The sequence below is a fragment of the Mustela erminea genome, chromosome 13 (genome assembly GCF_009829155.1).
Source record: "Mustela erminea isolate mMusErm1 chromosome 13, mMusErm1.Pri, whole genome shotgun sequence".
In the NCBI taxonomy this organism is placed as follows: Eukaryota; Metazoa; Chordata; class Mammalia; order Carnivora; family Mustelidae; genus Mustela; species Mustela erminea.
The window spans coordinates 90095617-90118176 of record NC_045626.1 but is presented as its reverse complement, the minus strand read 5'-3'; the positions used below and the strand labels follow the sequence as shown (position 1 = coordinate 90118176).

At 52.6% G+C, this 22560-nt stretch overlaps 1 protein-coding gene and 1 non-coding gene across 4 annotated transcripts in view; one reads left to right on the top strand and one right to left on the bottom strand.

Annotated features, from left to right (window-relative positions):
- TMEM132D (transmembrane protein 132D) overlaps positions 1-22560 on the top strand; it is a 571936-nt gene that overhangs the window by 489299 nt on the left and 60077 nt on the right. The window lies entirely within an intron of this gene.
- Positions 7088-7191, bottom strand: LOC116572573. The gene has a single exon (XR_004278421.1). It is a non-coding gene; the product is annotated as a small nucleolar RNA U13 (small nucleolar RNA).

The following is a 22560-nucleotide window of genomic DNA, read 5'->3' as shown; positions in this document are numbered from 1 at the left end:
GAGGCAGGGCGAGGGCGGGCAGGGCCCCTCCGCCTGGCCCTTGGCCTCCTTGCCGAAGCACTGGGTATGCAGCTGCCGGTCAGGGGCTCCTGATGGGGTCACGGGCCCGCATGGAGGGAGCCCCGGGTGGCACGTGGCTCTGGCCCCGCAGGAAACTGCTGGGCTCTGTCACCCGGCAGTGCACGGGGCTGCCTCCGGGGAGGGGCTGTTGGTCCCGTGGTCACCCCCAGGCCATGGTCCTGCTCCTCGGGCAGCTTCGCTGTTTCTCCCCAGGAGTTTAGCCAAATGGCTTCGTAAATCCCCTTGAAGGAACGGGCGTTAGAAGCGATTAAGGCTCCTCACCTTCCCTTGTAGGAGCCGCCTGTAGTGCCCCGCGGGGAGCGGGGAGCGGGGTGGGGGCACCTGCGTTGAACTGATCCTTCTCGGGCTCCGGGGCCCAGCGGGGGCTTGGAACCGGGAGACCTCCCAGCACACCCCTTCTTCAATCCACCTTGTCGGCAAGGAAGCCCCCCCATGGGGACGTTTGCCTCTGTAGCTGCCGAGTGGGCCGGCCCCTCCGTGGAGACGCCGGGGACGCGTCCGAAGGTGGAGCAGGGGCGGCAGGCAGGAAGGCGGCCTGAGGGCGGCGGGCGTCCCCGCTGCTGTCTCTTCCGTCCCGGCGCGGACGCCCAGGAGCCGTGCTCCTTGCCTGCAGCTGACTGCCGAAGGCCAGAACGGACTATCGCTGCACTGAGAGTCGATGTTCTGGTTTACAGCAAACAACACTTCTCTTCCCCGTACGCTGGTCCGCCTCCCAGATTCCAGCCGTCCTGCTTTGTGTCAGGCTGTCGGTGTTTAAAACATCCTGCGTCCTTTCGGCCTTACTGGGGGCCCTGGGCCCCGGCGGCGGGTTACGCGTCGGGAGCTGTGTTCCCATGATGATAGGAACAGCGTCTGTGTGCGGCTCCTCACGCCACGCGGGCGTCCACGCCTTCCACGCTCCCAGCCATCCCAGGGACTCAGGCTCATGGCGATTTTTCCGCATGAGGACATTGAGACAACGAGAGGCTCTTCTTTTAATTGTGGCCAAATACAGAACATAAAATGCGCCGTCCTCACCATCGCGAGGCACACAGCGTGCAGTGTTAGGAGCGTCCCCTTGCTTGTCCATCATCTCGAGGACTCTGGTCATCCTGCAGAACCGAAGCTCTGTCCCCACGGGTCACCAGCCCCTGTGGCCCTGCCCCTCAGCCCCTGCAGGCTTCCCTTGTATGGTCTGTCTCCGTGAACCGACCCCCTCAGGGGCCTCCTGGGCTGTCCTTCCGGGCCGCCTCCCCGCGCTCCACGTGCGGTCCTCCAGCTCCTCCGGGGTGTGGCCGGTGTCGGTCTCCCGTTCCTTGTTCGGGTTAATAACGCCGCCGCGTGGGGGGCCCACACCTGGTCCCGCCGCCCCTCCATCAGGGGACCCTTGGGCCACTTCTGTCTTTCGGCGGCTTCACGTCCTGCCGTTCTGCAGACGCGGAGTTTTGACACCTCTGCAGAAACCAAGACGTGTGGTCCCCGGGCCCAAGTCCTGTTCCGTTTTTGCCTCCGTCCCTCCTCCTCCAGGACAGGGTTTGGTGCACGATGCCGTGGGGACGGTCGGGAACGAGCATTAGTGCGTTGTTATCCACAGCACATGGCTGAGTTGAGCAGCACCGAGGGAGGCGGGTCAGCCGCGGAGCCAGATGTGTTCACCGTCCGTCTCCTGCAGAGGAGCTCGCCCGTCTCTGCTCTGGGACTCCCCTCAGGCCTTTCCTCCGTGGGTGATGGCTTACGGGGAGCTCAGAGACTCAGAGCTCCCGGCCAGAGATGGCTCCTCCGTGGACGGTTGCAGTCCTTCCCGTGAAATTTCATGCCGTGGGATTGAGCCTTCACGTCTCCCTGCTGTGCTTCGTTAGAGCAAATGCCCTCCTCGGAGAGAGGGATGCGTCAGTTCCCGGACATGTCCGTCCAAGTGCACTGGCTCAGTCACTTTCCCCTTAGGGAGGCAAAATGCGGACAAGCAGAGAGAGCCTGGCTGCTGGGAACATGGGGCCAAGTGGACCAGAAGTGGAAGCTGGCCTTGCCCTCAGCCTGGCCGAGTCCAGAGAAATATACGTCGTGGCACCAGCCTCGTGGCCGACGTCCTCAGTGGAATTCAGCACGTGTCTCTTGCGTTCAGACAGTGGCACAGCTGTCGCACGCAACACTGCCAGTTGTGGGCAGAAGAGACAAAACCTGAAGCATCTGCCTTCAGCTTAGTCATTATCCCGGGGTCCCGGGATAGAACCCCCACATTGTAGGGGGGCTCCTCCCTTTCCCCCTACCCCTCCCTCTGATTGTGTGCTCTCACTCTCTCAAATAAAATCTTGGAAAAAAAGACCAAACTTCTTTGTCACCCCTACCTGGAAGGAACCACCTACCACCCTATGTGTGCGAACCCCGTACCTGCATAGAATTTACATAAAGGATCCTGGAGTACAAAGACCGCGGGTCACAAACCCAGCGGAATATGAGATCCAGGCGCCAACAAGTGCGGGAAGTGACAGGGGCCCGTAGGGTCTGCGGCACAGGCCCCATCGGAACGTGCAGCCGCTACGGCATCCTGCCTGACCGTCGCCACATGCACAGAGTGCCCAGGGCCCTCTAGGGCGTGGGCTCTGGTGCCAGGCTGGCTGGACTGAATCCTGGCTCTGAGACCTAGAGAGGAGAACCAGGGCTAGGTACTGGGTCTCTCTGTTCCTCAGTTTCTTTGGTTGTGACATGGGTGCTGTGACATCCCTACGGCTGATTAGGTTCTGGAGGCGAATCTCGGTCGTTCTGGTCACTCGTGGGTCTGTCTTATAGGGGGGACTCTGCCTGTAGCTGCATCGTTAACCTCAAGGAGTCCCCGCAGCTTCTGTCCAGGTTGTGTTTGGAGCTGCCCGCGGGGGCTGAGCCCGGGAGGTAAAGTGAACCTTCCAGAAACCTCTTCGTGGGTCGCTGCTCTCGACTTTGTCCCGCACCCCAGACTCTTCCCCACCAGCCGGGAGAGCACCCCTGGCACACAGGTCACGTCACTTCTCAAGATCCGCCTCCCCACCCCACCCCCCAGAGCTGAAGGCTTCCCGCTGTGACCACCACGGCCCCCACCCTCCGTCCTGCCCCCCCATCCCTGACCTCACCTCTTCCCCCCGCCCCCTGCTGTCCTCTGGGCTCAGACACACCCCCCACCCCCTCCTCTGCCTTATTTTTCTTCATGGAACATGTCCCCATGGTCTTACTGCATTTCTCCTCGTTCCTTTGTTCCCTGTCCGCCTCTCCAAGGACACGGGCTTGCTGTTGGATCGTGGCTGGTCTCCCAGCGCCCAGGCAACACCTGGTGTCTCGCGGGCTCTCTGCCGGTAGTTTGCAGAGCAAAGGGACTCGGGAAGTGGCTCAGGGAAGGTGGGTGAAGAGCGTCATCCCTCTGGGTCATCACAGGGAGAATTCTAATATCCTAGAGGAACTTCGTTCAGTAGGAAAAACAACCAGTGAACAACCCAGAGCACCGTTCTCCTATTTGGGTGAGGAGATGGCTGTGTACTTACAGTACTGTGGGATTTCCCTGGACCTTCATCCAAAAAAGCAAAAGCATCCCTGGGACGGTGGGAGGGTCCTCAAGGCACCAGGAGGGATGATGGACACTGAGTTGATGGATGGTAGCTAGAACTGTATGAAAACGGCTCCGTGGGTCCAGTTCAGAGTATGGTGTGTTGAGAACATTCTGTAGAGAGAACGTTCTGGATGGGAAGGCCAGAAACACAGAGGAGGTGAGCAGGAAAGGGACCCAGTCCGATGGCTACTCCATCTTTTCCATTTCCTACATGAATGAAAAAATATGACAGTTAATTGGAATTCTCTGGAACTTACATGGGAACCGGAAGCCTTGGAGCGAGCATCCACTGGGCAGACGCAGAGAAGCAGTTAGCCCCAGTGGGAGGACGGAGCCCTGGCCCTTACTTCCAAGGCTGTAAAGATTAAAACAAAGCAAGTCAGACGTTGGAAGTCAAAGGATTCGTTCGTGGCCAAAAGGCTTTCAGTTTAAAACACTTTCAAGAGTCATTTTCACTGTGGGTGAATTTGGCCTTTCTGTAGGTAGGATGTGACCATCCTGGGCTCAGCCTGTCCTTACCCTACGTTATCTATGCATGAGCAGCCCCGATGGACTGGGAGAAATTCTGCTCCAGGGACATGTCTGACGCTTTTCTGTATGCCTGGACTGAACCAAAGACCTGGCATGTGGTAGTTATTTGTTGAGTGAGTGAATGAATGAATGGCAAAATCAACCTAGATTTGTGTTAAACGTAGAGAGACCGCTGGTGAACACCCAGGTCTCCCCTCCATGGTACATCTGGTCAGTGGACTTTGCAAACACACATCACATGTGTTTGACGGGCCACTTTAGCAAAGTGGGGTTTGCAGGTGCCGGTTGATGAAGGCTCATGTGCCTCAGCTGGGCATACCTGGAGAGGCAAGAGGGGGGCTCCTCAGAGGCACACCTGGGACCCAGACCCTGCCTGGGAACTGCAGGTTACCGGATGGGCACCCCCTGGTGACGGCAGCTCAAATTGCAGGCACAGTACCTTCTGGGATTCTAACATTCCTGTAAGGGGGAGCCTCGCGAATCCTCCTCCATTTCTGTGACTGAGGTTCTTTATCGGACTTGTAGGTCTGTGACTACAAACACACTGTTACTAATGAAGAGGGAAAGCATGTTGACAACAGGTGCGTTAAGGCATGAGATAGAGGCCATAACTCATTTTAAACCCTCTAACTCAGCCCTCGGGCAGTTCAACACCATGTATCATAGACAGAATGCGTGTAATTGGCACAAAGCCGTTGTGGTGGTGGTGTTTTTAAACCCAGCGTTAGAATGGTGGTGTTTTGCCTGATGACATAGGAGTCCGTCCTCCCTCCCTGCTAAAATAGCAGGTGTCGGCTGGACCATCACATTTTGCATGGATCTGAGCTTACCCCACACCTGCTATCCTACAAACTGAGCCTACAGCGGAAACTCTTATGAGTGAAGGGGGTGTTGGATAATTAGGACCAACCCGGTAGCAGCCCCTTGCTTTCTGCTTCTATAGAGGTCAGTTAATAGGGGGGGAAAGGTGACAAAAAGGTACATGTAGAACCTAAAATTAGAGATTATACCTCTCCAAAGGGGATTTTTAAATGATTTTTAATTTTTTTATTGACCTATAATGTATTATTAGCCCCAGGGGTGCAGGTCTGTGAATCACCAGGTTTACACACTTCACAGCACTCACTATATAGCACATACCTTCCCAGATATCCATAACCCCATCACCCTCTCCCTACCCTCTTCCCCCTGATAACCCTCAGTTTGTTTTCTGAGATTAAGAGTCTCTTATGGTTTGTCTCCCTCCCGATCCCATCTTGTTTTATTTATTCTTTCCTACCCCCCAACCCCCCATGTTGCCTCTCAACTTCCTCATATCGGGGAGATCATATGATAGTTGTTTTTCTCTGATTGACTTATGTCATTCAGCATGATACCCTCTAGATCCATCCACGTTGTCGCAAATGGCAAGATTCCATTTTTTTGATGGCTGCATAGTATTCCATTGTGTGTGTGTGTGTGTGTGTGTGTGTATATATATACCACATCTTCTTTATCCATTCATCTGCTGATGGACATCTAGGTTCTTTCCATTTTTTGGCTATCGAGGACATTGCTGCTATAAACATTTGGGTGCACATGCCCCTTCGGATTATTACATCTGTATCTTTAGGATAAATACCCAGTAGTACAATTGCTGGGTCATAGTGTAGTTCTATTTTCAACTTTTTGAGGAACCTCTTTGCTGTTTTCCAGAGTGGCTGCACCAGCTTGCCTTCCCATAAACTTTGTAGAAGGGTTCCCCTTTCTCCGCATCCTCACCAGCATCTGTCATTCCCTGACTTGTTAATTTTAGCCATTCTGACTGGTGTGAGCTGGGATCTCATTGTGGTTTTGATTTTTATTTCCCTGATGCCGAGTGATACGGAGCACTTTTTCATGTGTCTGTTGGCCATCTGGATGTCTTCTTTGCAGAAATGTCTGTTCATGTCCTCTGCCCATTTCTTGATTGGATTATTTGTTCTTTGGGTGTTGAGTTTGATAAGTTCTGTATAGATTTTGGATGCTAGCTCTTTATCTGATATGTCGTTTGCAAATATCTTCTCCCATTCTGTCAGTTGTCTTTTGGTTTTGTTAACTATTTCCTTTGCTGTGCAAAGGCTTTTGATCTTGATGAAGTCCCAATAGTTCATTTTTGCCCTTGCTTCCCATGCCTTTGGCAATGTTCCTAGGAAGAAATTGCTGTGCCTGAGGTCAAAGAGTTTGCTGCCTGTGTTCTCCTCAAGGATTTGGATGGATTCCTGTCTCACATTGAGGTCTTTCATCCATTTTGAATCTATTTTTGTGTGTGGTGTCAGGAAATGGTCCAGTTTCATTCTTCTGCATGTGGCTGTCCAATTTTCCCAACACCATTTGTTGAAGAGACTGTCTTTTTTTCCATTGGACATTCTTTCCTGCTTTATCGAAGATTAGTCGATCATAGAGTTGAGGGTCTATTTCTGGGCTCTCTATTCTGTTCCATGGATCTATGTGTCTGTTTTTGTGCCAGTACCGTACTGTCTTGATGATGACAGCTTTGTAGTAGAGCTTGAAGTCTGGAATTGTGATGCCACCAACTTTGGCTTTCTTTTTCAACATTCCTCTGGCTATTCGAGATCTTTTCTGGTGCCATATAAATTTTAGGATTATTAGTTCCATTGTTTGAAAAAAAATGGATGGAATTTTTATAAGGATTGCATTAAATGTGTAGATTGATTTAGGTAGCATAGACATTTTCACAATATTTGTTCTTCCAGTCCATGAACGTGGAACGTTTTCCCATTTCTTTGTGTCTTCCTCAATGTCTTTCATGAGTACTCTGTAGTTTTCTGAGTACAGATTCTTTGCCTCTTTGGTTAGGTTTATTCCTAGGTATCTTATGGTTTTAGGTGCAATTGTAAACGGGATTGACTCCTTAATTTCTGTTTCTCCTTTTTTTTTCCTCATCAGATGGGTAATGTGCCAAGGTTGTAACAAGGTTTGAGGGTACCACACGTCACACAGGAGCGTGAACACCCAGTCATCATGCTTATGAACTACAAAAGGATCCCAAAAGGGATTTTTTTTTATTTTTTTTTTCAGGGTCTTACCAGAGTTCCTGTCTCACAGGAGCTTGATGTAGAGTCTTGAGTTTAATCTTAGGGTGAGTTACAGAAACTTCCGCCGTCTTTCCCCTGCAGGAAAGGGCTTTGATCCAAGAAGAGAGAGAAGGAGAGCACTGGGAGGTCTAGTGCGTGTTTGTGACCAAAAGGAAAACCAAGCTCAGAACCTTTCCCAGTAGAGCTGGTGAGCCGGCTTTCGCACTGGAGATGGTGGGCTTAGTCCATGCGAGATGCAGCCAGGTCCCGAACCCTAGCTCCGAACCCTCAAACCTCTGAGCGGCACTGCTCAGGACACATGGACCAGGTGGAGGCCCAGAGAGCTACTCCAGGGAAGCCTCTCTGGCTGGTGTAGACCCGGGTCACACACAGCAGCACAACAGGGGAGGCCCAGGTTGGGGTCACAGTCAGCCATCTCTCTACGTGGAGATGGTCTTTAAAGAAAAACAAAACAGATGAAGACTTTAGAGGCCCAAAGTTCAGAAGATATTATGGAGGCTACCATATAGAATTTAAAATTGAAGGGCGCCTGGGTGGCTCAGTGGATTAAGCCTCTGCCTTGGCTCAGGTCATGATCTGAGGGTCCTGGGATGGAGCCCTGCATTGGGCTCTCTGCTCAGCAGGGAGCCTGCTTCCTCCTCTCTCTCTGTCTGCCTCTCTGCCTACTTGTGATCTCTTTCTCTGTGTCAAATAAATAAATAAAATCTTTAAAAAAGAAAGAATTTAAAACTAAAACCATACTAGGATGTTTGTAAACTGTCCAATGAAGAGTCTTAAGTATAAACATAAATTACTCAGCAAATATTTCCTGAATTTCTGATGCACGCAGGACACTGTTCTGGTTCTGTAGACTGAGCTCATGAACAAATTAAAGTTCCTGACAAGGAAGATAGGAAATCCTATTAAATAATTACAGGAGATACATATATATCTTTACCCTATTTTGTCATAAATATAACTTCATAAATTTTTTCTTCATAGAGGAGGAAAATAGATACTTTCATATATTTCTATATACCTATGTGTATAGCTTCAAATCTAGATAGAATATATCCTATTTCTGGGGCACCTGGGAGGCTCAGTCAGTTAATCGACTGCCTTCGGCACAGGTCATGATCCTGGAGTCCCAGGTTCGAATCCCACATCAGGCTCCCTGCTCAGTGGGGAGTCTGCTTCTCCCTCTGACCCTCCCCCATCTCAAGCTATCTCTCTTTCATTCTCTTTCAAATAAATAAATAAAATTTTAAAAAATATATATCCCATTTCCTATACATACAATTTCATGTATATATAGTTTGACATATACAGATTCCTCCACAGAGGAAGAACACAGGATATATAGCGAGGGGGGAGGGAGATGATTATATATATCCCATTTATATACTTATATATATCACATATTTAATATCTACATTCTATAGAGAGTTTCCTATATAGAGGGAGAGAACGGATGTTTTTACTTTTCTATATATCCTATATCTGGTACATATTTTATTATCATGTATGTCATGTAACAGTTTCACATGTGTAAATATCCCATTTTCTCGTATGTATTGTATATGTACTCTCTGTCATATGTGCCTCCTCTGTCATATACAGCAGCTTCGTGTGTGTGTGTGTGTGTGTGTACACACATATTTCCTCCCCCGCGCCCTCTCAGCAAGGCGTGTGCGTGCACACATATGTAGACACATTCCTACAAGAATATCGGTGCCTCTCGAGACGGGGACTTGGAGATAGAGCCAGCAAGTCCCGCGGTAAAGCGGGCAGGAAGGGAGAGTGTTTGCGGTCGGAGCAGCAGTGGGGATGGGCTCTCAGGTGGGAAACACCTGGGGTGTCCTGGAACCCAAGGAGCCCCAGTGGAGGGCAGAGGATGGGAGGCGTGGTGTGCGACAGGGGCACACGAGGCAGATCGCGCTGGTGGGAGGCAGGACTGAGCCCTCTCCACAGCCTGCGGCCGGGTGGGGAGGCTGGGGCAGAGGGCGCGCTATCCGGCGGCTGGAGCCTGGGCATCTGGTGCTGGGCTGTCTGGACTCCATTGCAATATGTGCTAGTTTTCCGTTGCCATTTAAAAAAAAAAGTACCGTGCATGTGTTGACCTAAAACGGTGTTTATTATTGCACAGTTTTGTAGGTTAGATTAGAAGACCTACGTGCGTCTCAGAGGGCTACGGTCACTGGGTCAGGAGGGCGGCATCCTTTCTGGACAATTCCAGGGGGAAGATCTGTTTCCTTCCCTTTTCTGTCTTCCAAAGATGTAGGTCAACAGTCATAAATGAGAGAGTTCTGGGGACCCGATGTCCAGCACGGTGGCTGGAGTTAATAAATCCTTATTGCGTACTTGAAAGCCACGAGGAGAGTTCATCCTCCGTGTTCTCAACACAAAGAAATCACCCCCGTCCTGGGAGGTGGTGGAGGTGGGGACCAACCTTGACGTCGCCACCGCTGCCCAGTATGCGTGTCTGCCACGTCATCGTGTCGTGTCGCACGCCTCAGTTACACAGTGTGGTGTGTCAGTTCTGTGTCAGTAAAGCCGGGGGAGAGAAGCCAGCGGAAGGGATGCTTCGTGTTGAAAGCAGAGGTTGTCCCCGTGTTCTCAGTGAGAGCAGAATCTATTAAACAAGACAGGATTGTGACAGCTACAATAACAAAACACTAACCCGTTAGATAGAGTCGTACAATATTTACCATACTTGTAAAATTAAAGGAATAAATCAGTGTTTACTCTCCCATCAGATTTGATCTGTCATTGATTATCACGTGGACTTCGTAGCCCCCGAGGCGGAACACGCTGTGGCCCAAACACGGCGCGAGGTCGGGAGCCCAAGGACGGCACGGCACGGCCCGTGTCATGGGGCAAAGCTGTGGGAACCAAGGAAACCCACACTCTCCCTCGGGAACAGAATCCTGGGCTTGTAAACCACACTTGGGTGGGCGATCTCTCCAAGGTGTCTGTTACTTCCCAGGATCCTTACGGAAGTCCCTCTGACGACACCGGTGCACCCAGGCACATCTCCTCATCACAGAGCCAGCCGGTGAGAGCCTCAGTTCCAGCAGTGACCTCGCTTTCCCTTTGCCGCGTGATCTGACGTACCCGCAGGGCCAGGCGTCAGGGTGCTGACATCCCCAGGGTCGGGGTGCAGACACCCCCAGGGCACCCCCTCCTGCCTACCCCAGGCTGCCTTGCCAACATCTCCACCAGGGAGATGTGCTGTCCCCGTGTCTAGCTCGTGGCATGGCACATACACCCTTGCCTCTGGCTTGTGGGTGACAAGACGGAGAGAGACTTCCCACAGCCACGCGTGGCCCCCTCCATGATGAGCAACATGGGTTTTTCTTGGCCCGTGCGGATGGCGGGGCTGTGGGCCAGCCCCCGGGCCCTGTAATCCTCTGTTCTCTGCGCCTTGTGAGGACCCCATGGTGGCCGTGTCCAGGTTCCGGGCGAGTCCCTCTTGCCCAGAGCGTGCTGGTCTTGGGCACCTGCATGGCGCCTCAAGGCCACGTCCTCTTCGGCTCTTCATTCTGAGGCCCGAGCTGGGGGCTGCCTTGCTTACCGCTAGCAGGTGCGGACGCCGAGCCCTCCGTTATTCTCACTTCATCACTCGGAGCAGCGCTGGGCACTGTGCTGTCCAGGGCCTCCCAGACTTGGCGATTGCCGGTCCCTGGCCTCTGGCCTTGCGATGGGGTGATGTCTTGGACACCCCCAGAAACCTGAATGCTTCCTTGGGGCATCCTTCCGGCGGCCTCCGACGGTCTGTGACCTCTCAGGGACTTTCTCTGGCGGGGGCGGCTGTTTAAATAATTCAGGCAAGAAGTAATGAGTTAGACTCTAAAAGGCATGCTCGGTGGGGAGGTCGTTGGCGAAGGAAAATCGATGCCAGCCGTGACAAGAGTGAATGGACGGGCATCACCGATGAGAAGGGCCAGGTGGTCCAGCAGCATCCGCGGATGATGCCCGTCTCCCGGCTAGGCACACCGGGGGCAGTGGTTCCATTCACAGAACAATGAACTTGGAAAGGAGAAGCAGGTTCATGGGGGGCGTGAGTCTGAAGGAGGTTGGCACAGCACGGGCGAGCCGTGGGAATCGCGGGACGGGCACAGCCAGGGGGCGCCGATGAGTCGCGTATACTTCCATATGTTCCTCCCCTGAGACGGTTTATGAGCAGAGGTGTACAGCTGTGTGATCCTGGGCAAACCAGATGTGTGGTCGGCCCCATTTAGGGCCAAACAGGAGCCACGTCACCGAGCAAGGACCAGCCTGATCTTTGGGTGGAGATTTCTAAGCGTGGAGAGACACTGAGCTGCGAGCACTGACGTGTCTCCGTGGGTGAGGGGCCTCGCAGTGGCATCTCCTTGGATAAGAATCTGCAATCTGATAGCTTCCAAAGGAAAGGTCACCCTCAGGGTAAGACTTAGAGAGAACGCAGCGGTGAGGTCGGAAGGCCCCCAGGGCTGGCTCACTGAGCTGCACCGTGTTCACATCCTGGAGACTTCCACCGTGTTTCCTGATTCCTAAACGCTGTACAGTGTACGTCTGTCAAGACAGGAACAAGAACAGTTTCTGCGTCAGTAGGTTTATACTCCAGTGTTTATTCGAGTAATACATGTTGGACACCGTGCACAGTGATCTCCTCCATGTTCTTCCTTGGGGCGAGATGGAAGTTAAGAAGCAGTCCGCATCAGGAAGGGGCCAGGAAGCAGTGTGACAGAGAATGAGGTGGGCGGCGGGTGGTCGAGGGGCTAGCGGTGACGGTGGCGCGCCAGCACCCGGGCACGCCCCACCTGTGAACTAGGACTTGGTTACACGGGGCAGCCGTCCCCTTCACTGCAGGCACAGTGAGCCTGGCCGCTCTGTCTCGTGCTGGTGCGAGAGACACGTCCCGTCCCAGTGTCGCACGGTGTCTCACCACCTCTTCGGAGCTGGAGAGCAGCGTCCGTGTGTCGGCACAGAGGACATTCACTGTGTGCAGCCGGGTCTGTTACTGTCGCAAAGAGTTCAACGGCTCGGGTTTAATGGCTGCCGTTTCAACCCCAGCTCATTTTTAAGTCGCATTCAAGGAGCTCTGTTTCAGACTTTCAGTCGGGCCCTCCCAGTTCTCCCCTCCATCACCACCCCTGTGTCTCCGACGACCTTGCCCAATGCGCTCCCCTCCCCCGCCTCGTTTTACCTCCAAGACTGTGCGATGCTTAGCGTCCGCCGCCGTGGTTAGAGCAAGGCTCGCCGCTGTAACCGGCAAGCCTCCTCCAACATGCTCAGCGTTCACTTCTCTTTGTACAGCACTCCGACGTCCTGCTCCTGTCCCCCGCCCCATGGGGCCTCAGGGACCCAGGCTCCTTCCGTCTTGTGGCTTCTCTGTCTAGCTCTCTTGAGCGGAACGGAGGACAGTCAGGAAAATCATGCACGATGCTCGCGGGCTGCGTTCCATCCACCGGACCCCAGTCACCTGGTCCTTACCTAACTGACAGGAGTAGCTGTGCCCCCAGAAAGTGGAACGAAGGCACACTCTCGGGGCGGAGGGCCCTGAAACCCAAGGGGTACGAGGACCTGTAACGGTTATTTGCATTCAATGGACGCTCGTTGTTCCGTATGGAACATGCTGTGAATGTGGGATTTACAGAAAAATACTGGGTCAAAAATAGACTAAATATGTAGTTTTAATTCCGTGAATTCTGAACATTTGTATGATGTTAGTGTTATGCAAAATCCATTCTGAAAAAATTGAAGCTGTCGGAGGTGCCATGAATTTACAGTGACCCTTAGAATTCAGATAACGGTAGCTATCCTAACTGCCGGGGTCGTTCTGGTCCCAGAACTGTCCTGAGCACTTACAGGCAATAGTTCTTCGAATCTTCATGACATCCCCTGACAGTGGGGCCCGGGTTTCAGGTGGGAAACCTAATGCCCGCACCCAAGTTTGAACCCCGGCCGTCCGGCTCCAGCGTGCACCGGGACCCATCACAAATAAACACAGTTCTGGTGTCCTGAGAGACATAAGACAGGAGAGCCAGGAGGTGGGCTCTGGTGCATACAGATGGCTTAGCAGGAGGGACGCATGGTGGGAGGGGCAGCCCAGGTCCCCTGCTCCCTGGACCCCTTCCCAGTGGATCAAACAGTGACCTGAAGAGAATACAGGTCAGAGTCCCTGCCCCAGCAGAGGCACAGAAGGAGGCGGAGCTGATCCCTAAGCAGGGTGGGTCTGGAGGGCTCCCTGAACAGACGGAGCCCAGGGAGGCCAGAGGAGGCCCCCAAGGAGCAGGCTGTGTGTCAGACGTGCATCACGGAGCCTTTGGCTCACCTGAATGTTAAATATGCGCTCTCCACAGCTGAGCACATGTAACCCCTGTGGGGGCCAAGGCTCTCTTGGACTCCCCCTCCTGCCCCCAGCCGAAAGGGAGTGCCGGAGGCTCCTGGAGGAAAGGTCTGGCGTTTTGCAGATTACAGACCTCTCTGAGCTCTGCTGTCAGCGGGAGTCAGGAGCTCAGCACCGTATTCCGACTCCAACCTTCAACAACTCGGAGGAATTCTTGTTGTGGCAGCTCAATTTAGAGGCTTTCTGTTGTGTTGTCAGAGTAAGATGGCTTCATTAAGACCAGACACATTCCCAGGGCCTCTGGACTGCTTCCGAGCTCTGTGTGCAGTGTATTTGAGAAAAGAGTGGTTTGAATTCAGTGATGTGGAGACGGATGGATGGATGGACAGATGGGTGGGTGGGTGGATGGATGGATGGATGGACGGACGGATGGACGGACGGAAGGACGGATGGATGGACGGACAGACAGATGGATGGACGGACGGATGGATGGATGGATGGGTGGGTGGATGGATGGATGGATGGGTGGATGGATGGACGGACGGATGGACGGACCGAAGGACGGATGGATGGACGGACAGACGGATGGGTGGACGGATGGATGGATGGATGGATGGGTGGGTGGATGGATGGGTGGATGGATGGACGGACGGATGGACGGACCGAAGGACGGATAGATGGACGGACAGACGGATGGGTGGACGGATGGATGGATGGATGGATGGGTGGGTGGATGGATGGGTGGATGGGTGGACGGATGGATGGACGGACGGATGGATGGATGGATGGGTGGGTGGATGGATGGATGGATGGGTGGATGGATGGACGGACGGATGGACGGACCGAAGGACGGATGGATGGACGGACAGACGGACGGGTGAACGGGTGGACGGATGGACGGATGGGTGGATGGGTGGAAGGACGGAAGGACGGATGGACGGACGGGTGGACGGGTGGACGGATGGACGGATGGGTGGAGGAGGGGAAGATGGATAGATGGACAGATGAGTGGGTGGACGGATGGATGGATAGAATGGAGATATATAGAAATATAGATAAACTTTAAGCATTCTTACAGGAAATCTTAAATCAACCAATTTTGAGAAGGAAATGTAGACTGTTGGACATACCAAGTGACCATCTGTTGCTGTATTTGGCAACACCTGGGGGGGAAACATTGACTTTCTAGGTAGACACATTACTCAAGAATTTACCATAACGTGTTTTCAAGAGTTCTTTTGAATTGAAAACACGATTGTTTCTTCTGCATGGCCATGCCTTCCGTTTATTTCAGATAACAGAAGTCTTCTTTCCTTTGAAACCTTGGAAATGCTTTTTCAAATGTGAGGATCGCTTGTGCCCCGACGCCCCCTTCGTTCTCCTCTGGCCCGCGTCTGTGGGGTGGTGTGAATGAGCTCCTGCATCTTCCTCCCCGGAGGCAGAACTGGGAATTTTTACCTTTAAGGTCAGCTTCAAGTTCAAGTGCAAGACATTTCTGTAATCTTGGAAAATAAATAGGTTCAGCTCAGGTTCAACCTGGCTCACATTAATTGGTTTTAGACTTGAGATTTGGGGAAATAATTTGCACCTGTGTTCAGTGTGGCTTGTTTAGCAGATCAGTCCCCGCTCGTCCTGTGTGGGGCTCAGCCTGGGGTCAGCCCGGGTCTCCTGGAGCAGAAACACACCCCCACTCCCTCACTTCGCCCGAACGCCTGTCCTCTTTCTCCCTGGGGCCTCGTGACTGAGACAGCCCATAGGGGGACATATCTCATTAGGCCCTTGATAAGAATTTGTTTTAATGTGTCAATTCTTTGACTTGAGATCCTAACTCACAAGTAAGATTAATTCTGACCTGATTCATTTAGAGGGATTCATATCATTTTCCCTTTGTCGCATTAATTCCCCTAAAAATTTAAAGTCCCCAGTTGTGTGCTAGCCAACACGGTACCCTTCAAGGCAGCGGACGGCCCCGTTGGCAAGGGGCACGCACAGCGGGCAGCCCCTCACAGCAGAGACCCTCGGATAAAGGCCAGCCACCGAACGAAGGCTGCTGTGGCTCTGTTTGCATTTGCCTTCCAACATGTTTGACAGACTGTTCCCCAAACTGCTGCTTCTGTTCTCAGGCTAAACACACCTCTGGCGTCGTAGCACTTAGCTTCGTGACAACTGTGACGGGACAATGCCCACCGCGCACGGGGAGGGAGATGGTCTGATGTCTTGGAAACGGATCGCCAGACTCGGCGTCATCTCACACCTGCCATGGGCAATGCCAGGCCTGCCGTCCCCGGTTGGCCTTCTGCAAAGCTAATTACCGGCAGTAAGACGTTTCACGGTCCCTCAGGCCACACAAGTCTCAAAATGGATTTTAATTCGCTGTAATTAAGAGCCGTGTATCCTCTGTGGGGTTGCAGAGAGAGCCATGGAAGAAGAGTGGAGGGGGTCTTGAGAGCCCCAGAAGGCAGCGAAACCCCCATCCCTGGCGTAGAGAAGGAGAGACTTTCCTGACGCTCCGGCTTCTCCCCCTGGAGGCCACCTTCGTCCTTGGCCGTTGGCCAAGCGGTCGGAAGATTTCCTGAGAATCAAGGAACTAAAGTTATGAGTCCCAAAGACTATCTGTGACAGCCCAGTGACACCTGCTTCTGGGGAGTATGGGGAGCTACACTCGTGGGGGTCCATCATGGAGATGCACTCACTTACGCAGGCTTAGAGGGGAGACATGGAGAAGTCACCAGCAAGCAAGAAGGGAGATCTCCAGCACCTTGAGTGCGCCAAGGAGCCCCCTTGTGGCCATAGCAAGAAGGGAACCGGGACCTGCCATTCCCCGGACGACTCCCTTCCCCGATGGCTCTGGGGGGCCTGTGTCTGGGGGCACTGGCCTTCGAAGATACCTGGTTCCATGCTCCGTGTTGGGCACGAAGCCCCTGCCTGCATCCCATGCCCGACCAAAGAAACTGGAACCAGACCAGTTGCCGGGAGGGCAGGAATGTGTGGAAATTGCTGGGATGATCTCCGGACCCAACACGCTGCTGCCCTACAGAGTTTGCAAGGACATTGTGAGTCTGCCAATATTTGGCCTCACATCCCAACCCCCTTTTTTGAGATGAAGCCCGGAAGTTTCTTAATCATGACAGAGATCAGCCTGGAAAGCTGAGGGTGCTAATTCCAAGAAGTTCGGTAGACAGATCACCACTAAACTTGAAACAGCAGGAGCTCGATAAACTGAGGCAGGCAGGTAACAGCAGTGAGATGGCTTTGTCTCATCGGGATGACGTCACTGATAACCGCCCTGTGTGCGCTCCTGAATATACGAGTGTGGCGGAATCTGTGTCGGCTTCTCATTATTCTCATTGCAGACCAGCTCGTGGACAGGTAGGGGGACCGATATGCGTAATGTGGGACCGATATCGGAGGACAGTTAGGCGGCGGCATCAGAACCTGGCTGCTGGTGCCACGCCCCGGGCCCCTGTTACTGCAGGACATGGCACCTCCTTTAGGAAAGGACACCGTGTCTCAGACGGTCTGAGCGTGACTTTGGATGAGTATTTACCTAGCCAGGCTCTGTTGGTTCCAGTTCGTTTTTATTAAACTAGATATGCGTTCCCCTCCTCCCTTGAACCACAGCTTTTTATTAAAATTACTCCCAAATTAAAACAGTTTGAATAGAGCCTTGCCTTTCTCCCCATCTGCAAACCCTGAAAAGGAATGACCAATTTTCATCACCTCCCCAGCCCGTGCAGATTGTTAAAAATCTGAGCATTTGGAGGGTGTGGGGCGAGGCCCGTCCATTAGGAAGAAGCTGACGCCCCTCCCGACGGATCCGATCAACGCGTTCGTCATTGCGGAGATTCACAAAAATAATCACGCACACTTTATGTCTCGGTTCATAAATGCAAAGGGACAGCCTATGACTTAGCTACAAAAACGATATTATCGAAGCAAAAAGAATCTGAGAGGAACTCGAGACTACGGGAAGGGGAATGATCGAATTGAGCGCCGGCATAAATGTAAATCACAAAGGAAGATTGGTTTAATGCAACGTGAGAGGCAGAAGCGGCAGGTGTTAAAAAGATCATCTACTCATTGCGGGTGAAGAGTCCCTCCGGCTGGAAATCGTTGGTGAGAGGAAACCTGGCTTTGGACAGGAGGAGCTGGCCACGTAGAGGCAGTTTAAGGTTGTGTGAGAAATAAGGCATCATTAGAGGACATCCTGTTTTATAATATTGAGGCACAGGATAAGGAAAATGGGGGCATAAAACATCATGTCCTTCATCTCAAAAACAGCCTTTCTTGAAACAACCTCCTTTGAATACTTTTGGAAGAGCCAAGGCTTATTGATGTTTATATCAGCAAACACGTAATGGGTGTATTTGCTTGCTCCCTGCACTGTATCCGCACTCTGAGCCTGCCGGTGAATGAGCCTCGGCTTCCGGGGTCCCCTGCACCGGACTCTGATCTCATCACATACGGTAAGAGCATTTGGAAACCGTCTCCCCGCATCGCCTCACCCCTGACCCGAGAAGAGCAGCTCTAAGTGAGCACGGGGTCTGGAACCTTCATGATTATTCACGAACAAGTTGGACCCCTGTGGACCCAATTAAGCACTGGCTGTGGTCCAGCATGGCATCCTGACACGCAGGGGGGATGCAGCTCGTAGCAGGCAAAGGATTCTAGATGGTGCGTAGATGGAAGCTTTCAAAAGACTGTATTTGTGCATTTCACCTAATACATTACAAGAAGGTAAGCAACACGTTGAAACTGGGATTGCAAATATTTTGCTTAGCAGAAGGTGAAGGGTATATATTTTTTTTAAGTAACAGGACCAGTAGAAGGGGTTTTTAGGCATGTGGTGTAAACCCCGAAAACGGGATGCATACACGGCCAAACCTGAGAAGAGTCGCGACACGGAACCCCTTCCTTCATTCACCAAGTACGTCTCGAATCCCTCTCTGCTTCAGACCCACGTCCAGATGATGGAAACATAGAGATAAGCAAAAAGTAGTGAGCTAACGTCCCTCCTTGTTTTTACCTTCTATGAAGCAAGTGCATTCTTCAAGATGCTCTCAGGTGAAAATAACAGAATAAAGAACCAGAAGTGGCTAATAATAAGATTTATAATCCATTCTTCGGGCTAACACACTCAGAGACTGCTGACTGGAGATGTGGGTATGCCAGCAACCCCATGATATCAGGCCTCCCCAGGCCGGCTTCCCAGCACCTCTCCTGGCTCTGTACTCAGTATCACAGAATAGCTGCTGTGGCTCCAGCCACAGCATATTCATACCACCACATCTCATAGTTATGTTTCCTGTTTGGCCACAGCAGAAATTTGTGTTCGAGAGTCTTAGTCCTGGAAACTGGATAGAAATACAAAATCTAGGGCCCTACCCCAGACCTACCAAATCAAAAACTGTGGTGGGTGGGACTGGTAATGTGTATTTTAACAAGCCCTTCAGATGACTTGGCTGAATGGGGAAGTTTAAAAACCTGCTGCTTTAAGAAAATGCTGTTGGGGGTGGGGCGCCTGGGTGGCTCAATGGGTTAAGCCTCTCCCTTCGGCTCAGGTCATGATCCCCTTGTCCTGGGATTGAGCCCCTCATCTCATCGGGCTCTCTGCTCAGCTGGAAGCCTGCTTCCTCCTCTCTCTGCCTGCCTCTCTGCTTACTTGTGATCTCTGTCTGTTGAATAAATAAATACGATTTTTTTTAAAAAATAAAGTACTGTTTGGGCACAAAGCAGCCTGATTTCAGTAAAGGTAAATGTGCAAGTTTGATTGCTACAGAGATATGAAATAAGCATCACAATGTAGGGTTCCAGTCCCTCTTTTGGCCACCAACTCATGGGATGACTTCCAGATATATTTTAATGTCCCTTGATTTTATTTATCTAAATGTTGTTGGAGCAGGGGCATTGCTTTGGGAGGAGGATGGTTCCCAAGATTGGTGGCTTTCAACCAGACTTGAGGGCCCCCTGCCGCCAGCACCAGGGGACATCTGGCCATATCTGCAGACATCTGAAGTTGCCACCATCACGGGAGGGGACACTGCTAGCATCTAATGGGTGGTGGGCAGGGTTGGTCCTCCAGCCCACAGGACACAGGTCAGCCCCACCAGACAACCATCCAGCCCCAAATATCCCCGGTGACAGGGTTAGATGAACTTGAAAGCATGCGTTAGCTCTTAGCGTGTAGGACACAGACGGACCTTGAAAATATGACGTTAAATGAAGACACCAGACCTAGAAAGACACATATTGCATGATTCCATTTATGTCAAATACCTAGAATCGACAAATCCGTAGGTACAGGAAGCAGACTAGTGGTTGCCGGGGCTGATGGGACGGGAGTGGGCATGGGGGTTCTCTTTGGGGGTAAAAACAATCAGCATCGGTGATGGCTGCTCAGCTCTGGGAGGGTGCCGCAGACACAGAATCATACACTCAAGAAGGTTACTTGTACAGTATGTGAGTTCCAGCCGCAGACACAGAATTACACACCCGAGAAGGTTACTCATACGGTATGTGAGTTCCTTCTCAGTAAAGCTGTTCTAGAAGGTGGCGGAAGACTTTAGCGAAACCGTTATCTGCGGTAGGAATGTTCCTTTCTGCTAAGAAAACAGTTGTACGTCTTAGAGAAAGCTGCATTTCCCCTCCTCCCCATGGCTAACCCCTTAACTTTTTAAAAGTGAATATATTTGCCCAAGAAATCATCATGACTTACTTCTTCTCCTTCTTTGAACTCTGAATCTGTCATTTGTATCTCGGTGAATGAGAGCCTCGTTTTTACCTTTTGCAAAGCTTGACCGTTTGGTCGTCTGGCAAGAGGGAAAACACTCACTTGCCACAGCTTTCTCCTTCTGGGGGGTTCACTCCATCCACCCACAGACATTTCTCGAGCAACAAGTGGGGACCGCGGCCTGGCCTTTACGCTCAGCCCTGCCCCCCGCAGTACTCTGGGTGAAGGGTAATTCTTTGCACTTCCGTGAGCTCCCATATCTGAGAAGCTCTGGAGGTGGGGCTTGGGCCGCTTCCCAGTTTGTACTGCCATTTGAATTCAGAACGAGATGATTTTAATGTCAAAGAGATTCACACTCTCTAGACCTGAGTTATGTCTACGAGGGTGCAGAGTGGTTGAAGGCAGAGTCCGCGATGTCACGTGATGTGTGTTAAGAAATGGGCTTTCGTGGGGGAAAATTTTGAATCGAGAAGCAGCACAGAGAAGGCAGAAAGTCCTCCGACGGCTTGCCATTCCAAGTAGAGCTGTGTCGGGACGCTGGGCCGTGTCCCCGCGGGCTGGTCCTCACGCCCGTTGCTGATGTCCACATGTTACATGGCAGGTGTGAAAGCAGCCTTGCTGGACGGACGCCCCGGGCACCGCAGGCTGGTTTTTGCCGTGGGCGATTTCTAGGAGTGGTCTGGGGAATCTGGCTGCCCACCCGCTGGAGGCTTGGCCACCGCTCGTCCCGGGGAGCGTAAGCCATTGGTCTGCTGCGTTCGCCCCGCTTCCTGGCTTCAGACCTTACACAGATGGATGGCTCAGTGTGCGCGGAAGCCTTCTCTCATTCGGTGTCATATGTCTGAGGCCCATCGTGTCACTGTGTGAGTCAATAATCCTTTCCTTCTCGTCGGGGAGTGGCTTTCTACGGCATGAATACACCAGTGTGCAGCGTGTGCATTTTCCTGTGGACAGACGCCTAGGGCTCTCCGGGTCTCAGCTCCCATGAAGAGTGGTGTGAACATTCACACACAGGTGGATACGTATTTTTGCTTCTTTCTGGTGAATACTTCTGAGTAAAATACCCGGGTCGTTAGCAAAGGGGACGCATCACTTGGTAAGAAGCTGCCAGATTTTCCACCCACGGAGCCTGAGAATTCTGGTTGCTCCCCATTCTCGGCAGCCTGGGATGGTTTCAGCCCTTTGTGATGAAGCCGTCCTGGGGAGCTCCGTGTGTCTCTGTGTGGCAGCCAGACCACCAGCCCCATGCAGAGCGTGGGCACCAGGGATGTCTGCGCCCGACTCAGTGCCGGGCGGGTGCCCTCGTACTCTGGTCTCCCCATTCCTTGGCCAGGGAGCATCGTTCCAGTGAGCCCAGAGCCAGGAGAGCCAGAATGACCTCCCATCTGCCTCCAGACTCCAGATTCTGTTGTGGGTTGTTGCCGAGGACCGTGCACAGAAATCGAGCTGCCCACTGGGGAACTTGCCAAGTTGCTGGAGGTCACAGTGTGGGAGTCCCCAGCCCCAGACCCGGAGGGCGCAGGACTGCACATGCTGGAATGACAGCGGACCATCACTGGATGCCAGCCTCCCTCCAGCTGGTCCGCCTCCGTGTTTGTCTTTCCTGCACAGAAACGTGCCGTTTCGAGTGCAGGAAGCGGGGTAGAGAAGGTGGAGCTGGGGTAAAGGCGATGACCCTTATCCCTCGGGCTGACATTGACCGAGAGGTCATTGACATTGGCAGAGGTGACTGGAGGGGAGTGAGGGAAGACCCACAAACAGGAATGGGGGAAATCCTTGGCTCCCGCGGGCCTGAAGGGGAGGCGGAGGTCGCCGGCTGCGGACCCCAGAGACAGCCACGCTCCCAGAGAAGCTCCTGGTGCAGGTGGAGACACCTGCCGTACCAGGTACAGCCGCCCAGCAGGGAGGAGGTGCGGGGGGCAGACACCCCAGCCGCTCTCTGCTCCTGCTCTGACTTCCCGCCACCGCCGGGCCCAGAAGCAGGTGGTTTGTCCAGGAGAGTGGGCTCTCTGGGAGAGGCCGGGGCAGGAAGGGCAGGCCGTGTGTCTGCAGAGGCAGAGAGAGGGGAAGAGAAATCCCAGCACAATCCCAGAGCTCATTTAATTCATAGTAGCTGTTGCTTGAATGTAGGAGGAGGAAATTAAAATGTGATTTGAAACAAAAGCTGCTTTTCTGCTTTAACATTGTTACCCTGTGAAACGCCTCACGGATTCCAGACACAAATACAATTACCTCTCATACTGTCGCAGACTAATTTCTTAAGAACACACCTGCCTTA